General features: G+C 40.9%; 1 protein-coding gene and 1 pseudogene across 4 annotated transcripts in view; one reads left to right on the top strand and one right to left on the bottom strand.

The window, feature by feature from the left end:
• The window catches only part of CDH13 (cadherin 13), a gene marked incomplete at its 3' end in the record, with an annotated part of 1,096,460 nt that overhangs the window by 60,539 nt on the left and 1,018,343 nt on the right, over positions 1–17,578 (top strand). The window lies entirely within an intron of this gene.
• Positions 2,029–2,219, bottom strand: LOC308235667 (translation machinery-associated protein 7-like; annotated as a pseudogene). The gene has a single exon. The product of its transcript is annotated as a translation machinery-associated protein 7-like (transcript).

Below are 17,578 nucleotides of genomic sequence, written 5' to 3' on the forward strand. Positions count from 1 at the left end.
CTATGTGTATAGAAGATTCTGGAGCCATACCTAGGCTTAACAGGCAAGAATTCTGGGGTTAATTGCTAGTGTCTGTCATGATCCCAAAATGGGAGAATGGTGTCATATGAGCCATTCATTTTTGTTCCTTCTTTACTGCTTCCCAATTGCTACTTTACCTCTTTAATCTACTGACCTATCAGATATCCCACACTTTTCTTCAGTATGTTGTTCTTTGGATATTTCTGTACTCCCTCAAGTACACTATAAATTATATGACAACAAGGATCAATTTATCTGTTCCTAATTTTTGGTCTCCTCCTTAGCACTTGGGTGCCCAGGGGGGGTTTAATAAATTATCTTTAACTCTACTTTCTACCATTTCCTCTCCCTTCAAGTTGTCTCTATATATCTCCCACCAATGGCAAGGTTAGCATGTGGCTCCTGAGCTGAGTGGGAGGAACTTCATCTCTTGTCCCTCCCTTGGCTTTTGTGTGTGTTGCTCCCAAGGCAGCTTTGGAGTTAGTCTAGTAGAGGAAAATTTGGCAGTATTGTGGGGTTAGGTACCCTTTGTCTAGACTCACTCAAGCCTCTTAGCTCTCTTTTCAGGGATAGTAAACTGCTGATCTACAGTCAAAACCCCTGTCTGAACCGTAAGAAGCATGATTGTTAAGTCATTGATTGATTCTCCATCGAGTTGGAACAGCAGGAGATGTGAACATGAGGGTGCGATGCTATACACTGCAGCCTGACAGAATTGAACTGAATAACTTTTGGATTTATAAGAGAGTACATTTAATTTTTAACAGATTATATACAAGATATTGAGTGACATTAAACACAGAGTTAAATCAACCATAACTCATTTAAAGCAGCCTTGCAGATAAAAATCCCAAATCTACTGGCCTATCAAATATATTCTTTATCTACACACATTTGTCAATTTCTTTCCACAACACTAAACCTTTCTAATGCTTCTCTTGGAGTTACGTTTTCCCCCCCCCTCAAGCCTGAAATAAAGGTGACCTCTCCTCACTGTGAAATAGATAGGATTGACAAGGGGAAACTCCTTGTTTTGTGATTGTTAATCCTTTGGTGACCACAGACCCTTTTGAAATTCTGATGAAATCTTTGGACTGCTTCCCAGTCAGAAAAGAAATGGTATAAACATTTACAAACACATTTTGCACACAATCTATTTGCTACATTTAAGATTGATTCCATTTACAATCACACCATAGAGTATAAAAATAATCTTTACTAAAAAGCAAGTGTTACTCTAAATTTTTCAGATAAATTATTAAGATTTATTTCTTAAAAAATTAGAAAAAAAACATAAACTATGAAAGTTAAACAAAAAATAAATCTAATTATGTTCAAAAGTGAAAATTAATGAGAACACTGTTGTTTTAAAAGTGTAAGAAACTTTAATTGTCACAAGGTCTTTGGTATGGCAATTAGGATGTCATCTTCAATAACCAGTCAATTCTGCACCTTTGGTTTTGATAACAACAAATGTGTAAACAGACTAATGTAGGTGGCAGCAACAAAATCAGAACTCCCATGGATCACTTCACCAAAGAAATGTAGGCTGGTGTCAAGAAAATTGAGTTATAAGGCTCTTCCCATTCTTATTTCATGATTTCTTTGTTCTCAGGACATTTGGGTCAGCTATGAATGAATGGTTTTAATCATTTGATGCTATCTGTATTAATTGTCTAATGCTGGCATAAAAATTACCCCAAATTCAAGCGGGTCCAAAATTATTTATTATCTCAGAAATAGCTTTAACTAGGTGATTCTGGTTCAGAGTCTTTCATGATATTGTTGTCAAGATGTCAGCCAGGGCTGCAGTCCCATCTGAAGGCTTGACTGTGACTAGAGGATCTACTTTTTATTTTTACAAACATTTATTCTTAAATGTACATCAGGCTCTAAGACAACACTTCATTCTAACTATAGGTGGCAAAAGATGTTATGACAAGGAATCTAGATGTTAAAACAGAAATAGAATTAAGGATCACTATTGCCCCAGGCAGAAGAAATAGTTTACTTTTTGCCAGATTTCTTAATTCCACCTGTGGCCAGGGGTTCCTTCCCCACAGCCTTTGCTTTTACCTCCTTGGGTTTCTTCTGCTCCTCTTTTTGCTTTTGCTTGAATTCCTTATCTAATCCATCTCCTTGGCCTGCTTCTTGGCTTGCTTCAGGGGCCTCTTCTTACCACCTTCTTGGCCAGACATGGCTCCTTCTGCCCTTTCCCTAGACCCTGCCACCGGAAGCTCTGGAGGATCTACTTTTAAGATAGTGCCTTTACATGGCTATTGGCAGGAGGCCCCAGTTCTTAACACATCAGCCTCTCCATAGGACTGCTAGAGTATTTACACATGACAACGGACTTTCCTTACAGTGACATTTCTAATAGAGAGAAAAGCAAGGCAGCAACCAGAATGGCTTTTATGTCCTAATCTTGGCTGTCACACACCATCACTTTTCTTACACTCTACTTACTAGAAGCAAGTCAGTAAGTCCTGCTCCACAATTGAAGGGAGAGGGATTACACTTCACCTCTTGAAGGAGAAGGGTCAAAGAATTTGTGGACTATTTTAAAACTACCACTCTGTGTCATTAAAGAAAGAATTGTACATTCATGTTTCAATTTTAAGGTGACTTGAGAAAAAGTTAACTATTAGAACAGTTCATCCTTGTTTACAGATACTGAAGATGAAGACATCTCTCTGCAGAGAAAATAATGATTCTGGAAGATTGAAGCACTGGTAGAAATGAAAGTTCTAATTCCAAGGCTAAGCCATTTCTATCTACCCTCTTTAGTGTTCTCTGACAAGTGTGTCTAGCCTGTGGATCTCAGGCATATGTTTGTATTCAAAAGCAAAGATGAGAGCTGGTAGGGATGCCTTAATCTTAATGAAGACTGAGGCAAGAACTGTGTTCTAGGGTATCTTCTGCAGGTGGTGAGTGAAAAGGAAGAAAGCATAACATATCTTGCTGTGTAACAAAACCTCAGTAGCATACGACAGGTAGCATTTATTGCCCATGCATGTGGGTCAGTTGTCACCTAGATAGCTCTCCTTATCTTGGCTGGGTTTACTCACATGTTGGAGAGTCAGCTGACTGTTTGCTGATCTATGATGGCCTCACCTGTGATGACTGAGGTGACTTGGCTTTGCCCCATGACTCTCCCATCTTGTAGCATGTTTAGCTCTGGCATGTTCTCAAAGTAATGGCAGAGGCACAAGAGAGCAAGTGCAATCATATCAGTGATTTTCAAGCCTGTTTGGCAAGCATTCCATTGGCCAAGCACTTTGTGTCTGAGGCCAATGACAAAGTGGGAGAACACATGGTGCAGGGAGTGATGAAGAACCAGGGTCATTTTTTCCATCTACTACGGGAAGGCAAAGAAATAGCCAGTTTTTCTTTTTTAAAAATAGGGATCCACAAACTCTTTTCTGTAAAGGGACAGATAGTAAATATTTTAGGCTTTGCAGGTCACATATGGGCTCTGTGTGTATTCTCCTCCTCCTCATCTTGTCCTTCTTGTTCCTCCTTTTCTTTCTTTTACTAATCTTTTAAAATATAAAAACGGTTTCTAACTTATAGGTTCTATAGAATTGGGCTGCAGGACAGACTTGACCATGGCCATAGTTTGTCAACCCCTGGTTTAAGTGGGAAGAAAATCTTCATTCTGATAATAATTTATTATGTTCTGTGTACAAAACACACTAACATCTGTTGTTTTATTTGGTCCTTGCAAAACTCTGGTTGTTGAAGGTAGATATTAGTAATATCTTTGTTTTCATATAGGGAGAGATGTGAACTAATTTGGTAAACTGGGTCTGGCTGCGGCGGGGACTGAGAGGGCCATCTATGTTTACCCAAGGTTATCCTGCCAAGAACACGGCTCATCTACACGGCATCTGAGGACTAGGCTTCCAGGAGGACTGCTAGTGTGAGGAGAGTATTCTTCTCCACCCTCCTGAGAACACACACTTTGCAGGTGGGAGGGAAGCAAGCCATATAATCATGTTAATTTCCGCCCAACACAGGCTGATTGGGAGGGTCAGGAGGTAAGGCAGTTGATTCCCAGGCCCCATTTCCAATTCTTCACTTCCTTAGCGTGACCACCTTTGCTATATTTCTTACCTCTGACTTCAGAAAGGTTTCCTTTCTACTAGAAATCATTTGGAAATGATGCTTTAGGGAATGTGTTTAAACAAGTCTTCATATTGATTAAGACATTTTTAAACACCAAAATGTAATCAGTATACACATTTTGATTTTTATATTTAATCCACAAAAATAGCTGTTAGTGTTTTTCCTTCTACTACCCACGACTCTAAACAATGTCATAGAACAAACATAACAAACTATTAAGATATTCTCTTTTGTCTATGCCAAGTGTTATTTAGCTGTTGGGAGAGGAATGTTCAATCTAGTTTCCATAAATAGTAATAATACAGCTTATGCAAGCCCATGTGGGTGGTACTAACTTGATGTCTCAGCAGTCCTCAGAAAAAGGGAAATAAAATGATTCAGCCAAATAATTGGCTAGGCACTTGCCTGCAAGTTGTCAAACAGAAAGCTTTGTTCATTTATTCCAAGAATTGTTAAGATTGGCTTAGTCTAGATATTGGGTTACTTTAGAATTATGGCCCATGGAAGCATTTTCTAGGATTGCCCAAAGTATAATTTATGGATATTAGTTCCTCAGAATGCTGGAAAGTATTATGGAATCAAAGATGCATTTGGCTAATCAAATTGGGGGATACCTAGGTTAAACAAAATTAAATTAGTTTTTTGGTTTTTTTTTTGGTTGTTTTTTTTTTCCCTGCAGGACTTCTCAAAGCCGTTAATATGTGAATGGGCATCCTGAATTTCCTAGTAGGGGTTAGAGTATTCAGCAGTTTCCAAATCTACTTAGCCATGGGACCTTTTTGTTCACAGAACATCTCATGAGATAATATTCTATAGGGAATACTTTGAGGATCACTATCAAAGTGGAATGTCAGCAACACTTTATGCCAGAGGGGATCCTTGGAATCACCCTCACCAGTGAAGAGATATAGTGAGTTAGTGGAAATTAAGCTGTGTTTTTTCAAATAATAAATTTAAACCTCAATGTTTTAAGGAAGATATCACCACAGAAATCAGGGCTAGTAATATATATATATATATATATATATATATATATATATATATATATATGCCTGGTGCACAAAATTCATGCACTCAGGGGGTCCCTCAGCCTGGCCTGCACCCTCTCGCAGTCTGGGAGTCTGGGAGTCCTTGTGAGAATATCCGGCTAACAGCTTAGGACCACTTCCCACTATTGGGCCTAAGCCGTCAGTCAGATATCCTTAGCACTGCTGTGGAGGTGTGAGAGGCTCCCGCCACAGCTGCTGTGCTCACCAGCCATGAGCCCAGCTTCTGGCTTGTGGGGAGCTCACTGAGCAGCAGGGGGCAGCTCCTGAATTGAGCATCTGCCCCTTGGTGGTCAGGGCGCATCATAGTGACCGGTCATTCCACTGTTTGGCTGATTTGCATATTAGCCTTTTATTATATAGGAATATATATCCATCCCTAGGAATAAGTAGTTAAGATTAGGAATTAAGCTTAATCATTTTACAGATTCTAAGACACTAAGCTCTGTGGTAGAATTTTGCAAGCATCTAGAGAAATCTGCTGTCAGAACATCACAGCTTCTCATCCTGTTTTGAGTCTTCCTCTCCTCTTTGCTCTCATGCAAGATTTCACTGATGGCATTAATGACAGGATACATTTTAATTGCTTTCTGCTATTACTTCCCAATATGTCAAACCTTGTTTTCTCCATATGTAGTGATTATTCACAATGATTACCATTCAGAACACTAATCTGATCTCTAAAACTGCAAAAAAGAGGTCATGTCTTTATGGAGGCTTATTTTCTCACTGAGCACTGCAGCACCATGGCAGGTACTGCTTTCCACTCATACTGGACATCTGACCTGCTGTCCTGAGATCAGCTTCAGCTCCATGTGGCTAAAAGTGAACTTGCTATCTTTGCCATGAGTCAGTTCCTCTTCCTGTTTTTTCTCTCACCCCAACTAATAGTATTAACATTCCTTCAGTCTCCAAAGTTAGAAAGTTCTGAGAATTTTATTTCTTCCTCTTCCTTGCCATATATTATTTGCCAAATCCTGTTGACTCTACCTCTGAAATATTTCTCAAATTTACATCTCCTTTTCATTCTCATGAGCATTGGTCCAGTTCAAGGTCCTGTTTTTCTTGGATAGACCATGTAGTCCCTTTGCCATTATCTTTTGTCCCAACCAATTAATACTTCTACCACTATGACTTAAGAACCTTAACATTTCTGACTTCTCCTCCTCCTCCTTTTCTGAGTGTGTTAAATACATTGTCATTCAGTCTTTACAATACTGAGATTGGTGTTATTACTATCCACATTTTATAAACAAATGGAGACACAGAGAAGTTGTGTAATATCCCCAAAGTCATACAGGGATGGATCTATAATTTCAACCTGGAGGGTTCTGGTCAGATACCTAAGCTCTTACCCACTACACCATGAACTCTGACAACATGTGGACCTTCTGGAAAACAACCCTGAGTAGGGGAGACCCTCATTTCAAAAACCTTCACTGGCCCTTTCTTTTCTATATAATAGTATGAAGACTGTTATGAATGGTACATATATTTTTGTCTGAAATTATTTTATTTTGCATTCATTTTTAAAAAATCAACTGTATTAACATTTACATTCAATAAAATGCACCCATTAATGTTACATTTCCATTGTATTAATCCAATGATGCATTTTTGACAAATTTATGTCAGTGTAACTCCCACCAGTCAAGACATAGAATATTTTTATCACCCTAAAAAATCCCTTGTGCTCTCTCCTAGACTATCCCCACACATGCCTCTGACCCCAGACAACTACTGATTGGTTTTCTGTCATTATATATTAGATTTATTTTTCTGGAATTTTTGTATAAGTGGAATCATACAGTATTTTGTGTCTGACTTTCTTTTCTGCTCATAATGTTTTTGAGATTTATCTATATTGTTAAATGTATCAGGAGTTGATTCCTTTTTGTTACTGAGTAGTATCATAATGAATATACTACATGATATTTATCCATTCACCTGTTGGTGGACATTTGGATTGTTTTCAGTTTTTGGCTTTCATGAATGAGGCATCTCTGAACATTCAGAGTCTGTGTGGGCATATATTTAGGGTGATAAAAAGGGCTTTTGATTAAAAAGGACAGAAATCTACCCCCAAAGTAGCTCAAGAGGAAAAGAAAGAAAGTTTATTAGGTTCCACAACTGGAAGTCCTAGAGTTGACCTTAAACGTTGTCATTAAAATGAAAGAGTCTTCCTTACTTTCTCTCTCAGATATCCTTTCCTTTGTTAGTTTTCTTCTGTCAGACTGTCGGTCATCATGGTGATAATGTGACTCCCAGCAGCAGTCTCAGACTTATAGTCACCCCCTCAGCAGCTCCACTAGAGAGAGTTTTCTTTTCCCAACACATTCAGTACGAACTTTTGAACTAAATCTAATTGGCGCTCATTAGGTCATGTTTCCATTCTTCAACCAATGTTTATAAACAAGGGATTGGGGTGCTCTGATTAGTCAGACCTTAGATGCATGCCCACTTCTGAAGCCAGAAATGTTTGGTAGTCAGCTCCACCCAACCACATAAACTTATATTGCATGGTGGCTCCCCAGGGAAATTGGAGCATTGTTACCAGAAGCAGGGTAATGGCTGAGTGCCTGGGAAACCATCAGTGACCTTCGCTCATGGCACTCTGTCATTCCATTCCACCAATCTCTCCCACCTGGTCTCCTGTTCCTGAATGCTAAGAACCAGATCTTCCAGACATAGTAAATTACACCTTCCCCAATGTGAGCTGCAGTTTTCCTCTGCTTAACCTCATCCATGCTGTTCTTTGCCTGTAACACCTTTTGTGGCTATGGCAAACTTACCCACTTCGTAAGTCTGGCTCAAAAGCCTTCCACCTTAGAAAGCCTTCCTAAACATGCCTCTGCCTAGATTAGTCTCAGGGCACCTTATCTATAGTCTGTCATAGTTCTTACTATGAAATGTCTAATCATAGAATTGTTTCCTATGATCCCCACCTCCCCTACTAGACACAGACAGCATGACAGCCCATCACTGTCTTGCTCATTTCAGTGTTCTCCCGGGCCCCGACGCAGTGCCTTTTACACAGTCCGAGCTCCATAAATACTTATCGATTGACTCTGGACTTGCCAGCCATTAAGAGAAGTTAATGGAGGTTTTCTGATTCCCTGAAGATTACTGATTTTGGAATGTTATATCAGTCAAATTTCTAAGAATCAATAAAGTCTTCTTTGGATTTTTCTGTCTCTTACTCAAAGAATATGTATATTTTTTATTTTCTGTCTCTCACTCAAAGAATATTTTAAAAATAATTTTATTGTAGTTTCCCCTCCAATTTTAACAATATGTAAGCATTTCAGAAAATTTGTAGATATAAAGGTATAAAAATGGTAACAAGTTTCTTCCCAGCTTAGAGCCATTGTGTATGGAAGGCTGAAGCCCCTACACCTTCACCGACCTGCTTCCTTATCAGTCACATTGCAGCAAGAACTTCCCTTTCACCTTGGGCCTTCCCTCACTTCTCAGTTTTTCTTATAGCTCTTATCCTGATAAAAATATATTCTCTAAGTTGATTTGTGTATTTCTGTCTCTCTGTGGGGTTAGGGACTTGGTTTAGCTTGGTCATAGTGTTTTCCCATTCATAGAACAGTGGCTTGCACGTAGTAAGTACTCCATAAATATTTATGGCATCGGGTAATGAGGGCTGTTGTAATAGAAGTAACCATTACTTAAATATTTTTGTTTTATTCCACACATATAAATACTTATACACTCAGAAATATATGTGTCCATGTGTTTTATGCACACAAACACACAATAAATACACACACATAGTATATCATAAGGTATACGTAATGTAACAGGGGGCTACCACACACCCTGTCTGTATCCCAAGCATGTTCACTCCTTACTCACCATTCCTTTTGGCACCTTCTCACTTCAAACCCTGGAGGTGCACTGCCTGAGCCCTTTGTCTAGCTGCCTCTCAGCCTGCACTCAGGACAGGCCAGAAGTGCTGGGGACTCACACCTCCATGAAGGGCCCTTAGCCAAGGACGAATAGGATTGTACGGTAACTCTCCTAGTTCCCTTGCCCTTTTGGAGGGACTTCACTGGAAAGTGTTCACACCATTTCTCAGAGCCCCCAGTAGGACTGATGCCCGAGTGGTAGCTAGACTGAGAATGTTTATCACCCTCCTTTCCCATCCCCATGTGACTTCCCACCTTCATATCACTGCTTCCTAGAGTCACCTGCTAAATAAGCTACTTGCACTCAACAACTAAGTCTGAAGATTCATTACCTGACTCCAGGAAAAACTGTAAAAATCGTTTTGTAAACAATAAGAAAATGGCCCTGCTCCTCTCAAATCCCATCTCACAGACTTTGCCTTCTGCCTCCCCCTTCCCCTCTGCCCTGCATGGAGGGGGTGGGCACCCGCTTACAGCCCTGTGTACTTTCTTCTTTGGGAAGCCATTCAGAGAACATCCTTATGCTGCCTCCATTCAGAGTGTAATCCTGCCCAGCACAGAGGCTTCAGAAATTCCTGAGGCATCCATATTATAGATGCCTCTGCATTCAGCTTCGCTTTTATCTGTTTCCAATTTCTGTTTTCAAGGCATTCCATTTTTCTCCTTTCTCCTTCATCCCCAGCCCCTCCTTTACAAAAGCACCAAATAAAAAAAAAAAAAAACCCATCACACTGCTATTATGGAAAAAAGCTTTTGAAAAAGGAGGGTGGCATGGCTTGAATGTTTCTAGACTCTAAAACTGCAAGTCACAGACAAATGAAGGAATGGGGTTGGGTGGAGTGGGCTGGGGGCTCTGAGTCCTGTAAGGAAGCCCTCAGGCCACAGCAGGCTCTGGGAGCAGCAGTGTTTCTAACTTGGTTTGAATGTGTTGATTGGGGCATCTGTCTTGCTGAATTCAGATTTGAATTATAGGTGTTAATGAAAGAAATATTAAGACTCTGTCCATTGGGGCAGATCTACCTCTCTCACCTGTTAACTTTTCTGCAATGTTGTTCAATTTTATCTAAGCGTTACTTCAACTTTGTTTTGGGTAGATGCTCTTTTTATTCATTCATTCCTGAATTCATTCATTCCACACTGACAGTAACTAAGCGCTGGGACTACAAATTTATCTAAGGCCCATTCTTTACTCCCAAGGACTCAAAATCTATTTAAGGGAGATAGACAAACAAATCAATAATTGCTATGCCTTGCAGTTGTCCCAGGGTAGGGGCTGAGCAGAGTTGCTTAAGAGCAAGTGCTGCAGAGTCAGCCACACCTGGGTTCCTTGCCCTGGCTTGGGGACCCAAGAAGGTATCCTGGATGAGGAGGAAGGACCTAGTTGTCAGGAGCCAAGAATATGGATAAATAACCCTGGCTCTTTAGTCTCTGTTTTGTACTAAATGGACTGACTTTCCTTAACTTCCTTGAGCCTCAGTTTCCTGATCTGTTAAATGGCTATAATAATGTCTGCATCATGGATTGTGCAAAATAAGTGGGATAGGGCCTCAACTGTGCTTGGCAGAGTTTGTAGCATACTATAGCAACTTAATAAATGTTCGTTAATTTTCACAATTAAATCAAGCACAGAATGTTGGGAGATACCCAGTGCAGACCTGGAAGGTGGATGTAATTTGTTGGATGAGGTGATGCCTCACTGGAACATGAGGAAGGTAAATGACGGTACATTGCCAGGCAAATGGACGGGCAAATAAATGGTTTCTTCTTTCTCTTCTCCAGGGCATCAGTGACACCCACCATATAACTGTGTCAAAACCTACAATTTATCAAAAATAAATCCAGTGATAGTAACAATCTTGCTGGCCACAAAGGCAGTAGGATACAGACTAATAGGCTTTTCCTGGGCCATTATTTTATGATGGGCTGTCAGGTGTGTATCAGCACGAGGGAGGGCAAATGCAACTGCCCTTCCAGGGCTCCCATTGATCAGGCGAGATGTGTGGTGTATTTTTATTTAAGATTTGATTTTTCTCCCTCCTTCTCTCCAGTAAGGGGATGTTCAGAGATGTGACAGTTAGAATTCAATATGCTAATACAATTCTCATTAGCACAGTCATACAATCGCCTCTAGTGGTACATGTGCAAAGCCAGAGAATTCCCGGAAATTAGCTCGGCTTCCGGCCGTCCCCATCTGATTCTTTCCTCAACTATTTCGTGATTGTGAAGATTAGGCTCATTTTAACAGTGGGAATTTCTCTGAGCTGATGAGCTTTAAACTCATTCAAAAAATTAATACATTTTTCCTCTCTCTTAATTTTTTTTGTCTGATGGGGTATATTTTATGACACATGTCTGCTTCTTCCTTGCAAATATTTCATTCAAAATTAGTCTTCAAGTTTTCAAACTTCAAAGACAAAAGAAATCAATCGTGGTCAAACAGAATTAGGAGGCATTACATAATTCTGAAGTGGAGCCATACTTGCTTGTGCTTTTCATTTTGTTTATGATTCTGCAAGGTATTACTATTTTTCTGCCAAGTGAATTCCCACTTCATTAGAAAGGTGTCGATGCTTTTCCAACAGATTTTGGTAATCTGGTGTATTATTTAATAGATTTAATGGTATTTTCTTTTGTGGATTACAGCCTTAAGTCTAAGTCATACTCATGTTTTCCTCCCTCCCTTGTTCCCTCTCTTTTCTTCCACTTTTCCTCCATTCTTCACTCTCTCTTTCCCTTCCTCTTTCCTTCCTTCTCTTCCCTTCTTTCTTTCCTCCCTTCCTTCTTCACTTCTACAAACATTTATTCCTATTATAATTCCTACTAGAGGCCCAGTGCACAAAATTTGTGCACGGGTGTGTGTGTGTCCCTCAGCCCAGCCTGCACCCTCTCCAATCTGGGACCCCTCGAGGGATGTCCGACTGCCCATTTAGGCCTGATCCAGGACCTGCTGGCTCTCAACTGCTCACCTGCCTGCCTTCCTGATTTCCCCTAACCACTTCCGCCTGCCAACCTGATCACCCCCTAACCACTCCCCTGCCAGACTGATTGATGCCTAACTGCTCCCCTGCCAGCCTGTTTGCCCCTAACTGCCCTCCCCTGCTGGTCTGCTCACCCCTAACTGCCCTCCCCTGCAGGCCTGGTCACCCCTAACTGCCCACTCCTGCAGGCCTGGTCCCTCCCAACTGCTCTCCCCTGCAGGCCCCAACTGCCCTTCCCTGCAGGCTTGATCGCCCCCAACTTCCCTCCTCTGCCATCCTGGTCACCCCTAACTGCCCTCCCCTGAAGGCTTGATCACCCCCAACTGCCCTCTCTTGCAGACCTGGTCCCTCCCAACTGCCCTCCCCTGCTGGCCATCTTGTGGTGGCCATCTTGTGTCCACATGGGAGCAGTCATCTTTGACCACATGGGGGCAGCCATCTTGTGTGTTGGAGTGACAGTCAATTTGCATATTATTCTTTTATTAGATAGGATAGAGGCCTGGTAAATGAGTGGGGGCCAGCTGGTTTGCTCTGAAGGGTGTCCTGGATCAGGGTCAGGGTTCCCTTAGGGTGTGGGGCGGCCTAGGTGAGGGGCCTGTGGTGGTTTTCAGGCCAACTATGCCCCCTGGTGACCCAAGCAGAGGCCCTGGTATCTAGGACTTATTTATCTTCTATAATTGAAACTTTGTAGCCTTGAGTGGAGGCCTGGGCCTGCCAGGGCAGGAAGAAAGCTGGGCTTCCTCCATTTCCGGGAAAACCCAAGCCTCCTGCTCTCTCTGTGGCCACAGCCATCTTGGTTGGGTTAATTTGCATACTTGCTCCTGATTGGCTGGTGGGCATGGCTTGTGGGTGTAGCAGAGGTATGGTCAATTTGCATATTACTCTTCTATTATATAGGATTATATACCAAGCACTATTTGAGGCCTGGTAGATAAACAAGGCATAGTTCCTAGGAGCTGATGGGGAAGACAGGTGATAAACAGTTAACAAGGTAAGAGCAATGACCAAGAGATGTGCTGAAGAAACAGATGTGATAAGGAAGAACTTTGGAGGGAGCTGTGTGGTCATGAATGGCTAAGAGCCAGCCAGTAAAGTGAGGAGTCAGTGACTGCTCAGTAATTAGCAAGGACATCCCTATCACCATGTTGCATGCTCTGACCCCCACATGCAACATAGTGATTGGGATTTCCAAGTTGAGATAATGTTTTGAAGAACAGGGGGTATTTTTATTTTAGAATGTTCACAATGAATTAGGTACATGTGCTGACAATTTTCCAAACCAAATCTTTTTTTCTGGCTATTTAATGTCAACCTCCATTTAAAGTTAGAAAATCTGTTTGCATTTGGTCATACACTGACTAGTGAAATCTCTCTTATCAAAAGGAAAAAGATACTTAACTCAGGGAGTGTTGCCGAAACCTTAGATTGAAGGACTGAAGTGTGTACCATCCGCCATTCAGCAGGAAAATAGCCTTTGTCACATACAGTTGCTTTGCTTCTTAAAGCATGAACTCAGAGGTACAATAATTTAGTCCAGTAGTTAATTTAGTTGTATTCAGCTTAACTAATTAACACTAATTCCATGCTTGATTTTTTTCCTCCCATTAACTGAACAAAAGCCATCTCTAATGAATTATGAATACAGGGCCAGCTGACTTGCTGTGTTGTGGAGATGGCAAATGAGGAGGAAGCTATAAACATCTGTAGGAAAATAGATAGGCAAAGACATGGTATTCAATGTATTTAACAACTGGTGCAGTATAGGCACTGACCAATCAGAATGCACAGTAGTGTATGGGCGCTACCAGGCTATTTAAAGGGTAAAGAGTAGGACATATCCTCCAAACACAGAAAATGACAGGCACACATTCATTCACTTCTAATAGCCCCCAAAATCTTAACTCATTTCAGCATCAATTCAAGTCTGAAGTCTCATCTAAAAATCACATAAATCTTATATGGGTGAGACTCGAGTTACACATCCTGAGGCAAATTTTTCTTTAGCTGTGAACCTGTGAATCAAACAAATTATATGCTTCTAAAATACAATGGTGGACACACATAAAATAGACATTTCTATTCCAAAAGGGAGAAATAGTAAACAAGGAAGGGGTGATGGGTCCTGAGCAAGTCTAAAATCCAACTGGGCAAATTCCTTTGTCATTTAAGGTTTGAGATCATCCTCTTCGGTTTAGTGAACCAGGCTTCCTGGCGCAGAGGCCATGCCTTCCAAGAAGACTGGAGTGGGGCCTTGCCCCCAAGGCTCTGGTCACTTCACCCGGAAGGCAAGGGTGGCCACCTTGCTATGTGTTGCTGAGAGTTTAAACTAATGGGGAAGAAATCATAGGCAGACAGCAAAGAAAGGCATAACAGATAGAACTGACCAAGAAAGGGGAATTGATTTGAGAAATTGCCAAAAGGGCAGATGAGGCTTGAGGTTGGATAACTTTTCCAAAGTCAGCACTGTCTTCTGACCTTGATGACATATGGTTGGGATCAACTGAGAGAGACTGCACTAAAACATATACATGTGTACTTTTAATATATATCTATATGTTTAATATACATATATAAATATTTTACACTTATGTATATAATATGTATATATTCATTACAGATATAAGTATATATACATATATAAATATTTAATATATACCTTTCAGAATTAAGCAATCCCATTCTATGCATGCATGAAAGAACTGTTTGATTTGGTATATCGTATAAATTGTCACCTACTTTTTCTCTAGTCCAACATTTAAAAACAAAGCTTTTGCATAAACAAGGCTGAGGAAGAAGCTAGTCACCTAACCTCTTCCTGTCCAGTGTCAGTGCTGTGATATGTTGCAACTGAAGGTCTGGGCCCAGCATCCACCTTCCATTCTAACACCCCCTGGCATTTTCTGCCTTCATCTCCAGATCTTCTAACAAGAATTAATGTGAAAAAGCGGCATGTGAGTGACTACAGTGTGGAGCTTCTAGTTATGATGATGAAGGAAGGGCACACAGTTTACAAGGAGATCCTACTACGTGGCCAGTGCCCCAGAGACATTATTTTCTTTAATCTTCCCAACAGTGCTCTGAGTTAGGAGCTCCTAATAATTCCATATTATGGTTGGGGAAATGTGGTTCAAGGAAGTTAAATCACTTGCTCAACATCACAACATTTTAAAAACGTTGGGCTGAGAGAAAAAGCTTATAGGCAATAGATGTTGGATTTTAACCCAGGTGGTATTAATCCAGAGGCCTCAGCACTAACCACTCTACCCTCCTGTCTTCCTACACTCTAAACTTCTCATGGAGGACCGATACTATCAGATTATTTCACCTAATTTTTAAATTAAACCTGACCAGTGTGACTCAGTGGTTGAGCATCGACCTATGAACCAGGATTCTGGGTCAGGGCACATGCCTGGGTTTTGGGCTCAATCCCCAGTGTGGGGCGTGCAGGAGGCAGCCCGTCAATGATTCTCTCTCATCATTAATGTTTCTAACTCTCCCTCTCCCTTCCTCTCTGAAATTAATAATAAAAATATATTTTAATTTAACATACGGTAAATTTTACTTTTTGGGAGGTGTACAGTTCTATGTATAGATTCATATGTCCACCACTACCATCAGGATACAGAGCAGCTCTTTCACCCCCAAAACCCCCTAGTCCCACCCCTTTGTAATCATATGTTCCCTCCCAACCTCTGGCTACCACTGACCCATTTTCTGTCCCTGTATTTTTTTTACCAGCATAATAATATCCAGCAGCCTTCCTTCTATTGAGTGTTCTACTTCTACAGTGTTATGCCATTACTAATGTGACCTTGATGAAGCTAATAATTCTTCCTGTGTCAAAATGGTCAGTCTTCATTAATTTGTACTCATTAGTTACAGATTGTATAATTTAGAGAAAGTCTAAATTATAGAATACATATTATTTTATTCCTTTTAAGCACTCAGCTTAACAAAAAATAATATAAGAATGCTCCATTCTGAGATTCACTTCAGTAATTTATTAGCATTGATTTTACTTATATGCAAATGAAGGAAAGTTTAATATGAGCACTTGCTTATTATTCTCTAACTAATTCTGCCCAATAACCTATGCAAATGGACCTCATTATCTCTTACTAGGCCTATAGTGATGGCCTGCAAACTCATTGTCCTGAGCCTTGCCCACCATGTCTTTTCCATGTAACTTTCTCAATGGCTACTGATAAAATTCAGCATTAAAGCGCACCCTGAGCCATGGTTCATAACCCAACCTGCATTCATGTTTAATTCATCTGTCCTATCCCACCCCTAAAGTTCCAGCTCCGTGGCTGAGTCTCTGGTCTCTTAGGTCCTTGGCTGTTTCTGTAGCATGGCTTTGGGTTGCCTTCCACAAGCAGCTGCTGTTCCAAGTTTAATCAGCCTCCAGGAAATCTTTCTGGGTTCTAGCTCTCAACCATCAGTTTCTCTCGACAACTCCTCTAGGGCTTTGCTTTTTCCTGGGGCCTACTCACATATGCAGTTTCATTCAGATCAAGTGATCACTTGTCTTATTTCCTCTGTTCTATTCTGAGCTCTATGAGGGCAGCCATCTTTCTAGTCCTGCCACCTGTCAGTCAGTACATGTTTATTGAGTGAATAGGATCCTAGGGAGAGGGGTGTGTGTGTGTGTGTGTGTGTGTGTGTGTGTGTGTGCACGCGCGTGTGTGTAGGGGAGGCAAAGGATGCAATGCACTTCAAGACTAATTTGAAGAATTGGTGTGAGTGCTGGATAACACAAAGGAACAAGAGAGCTTTTGGATCCGCAAGAGTCTAGGCGTGTCTCCTCCTGGGACACATTCCTTGCCTTCCTCAAAAAGGGCTGGGTGGCCCCTCCCCTTCACTTCCTCTGCAAACATTTGGTGGAACATTTTGGTAAAGAAAAGAGCAGAGAAGTCAAAGGTAACAAAAATACAAAAAAAGATAGTTTGGACTAGTGATTGCCAAGATATCTCCCAAATATAAAGTTCTGTGATCTGCTCTAAATCTCCATCATAAAGCAACAAAAACCAATAGATACTGAAAAAGACAAAGTATTAGAAAGCACAGATTCAGATCTCACCAAGACCCTTACTGCTTCTGTGATCTTGAGCAAATTAGTTGATTTCCTAAAGCTTCTGTATTTGTAGAAAGGGGGAAACCCTCGTTCTTTTTTCACAGGGTATATTGAGAATTAAATAAGATCCTATATTGAAAGTGCTGGGTTGAGGGCCCAGAGCAGAACATGTGCTCACTAAGTAATCCTGTGAAATGATTATTAGTGCCATTAGTATTCAAGTCTTATTTTTTGCACAATTAGAACCTTTCCTTATCTCTGTGTCTAGGCTCAGAGCCCAGAGCTTGGAAGGACCAGGCAGAGCTGAGTGCTCAGTTAGTGTCTTGTTGAATGAAAGGAACATAGTGCAGTGGAACATAGTTTGCTGCTCTGTTGACTAATGAGTTTGCCTACCACTGCTGTAAGGCATTACCC

This window comes from Plecotus auritus (assembly GCF_963455305.1).
Source record: "Plecotus auritus genome assembly, chromosome: 10".
NCBI lineage: Eukaryota > Metazoa > Chordata > Mammalia > Chiroptera > Vespertilionidae > Plecotus > Plecotus auritus.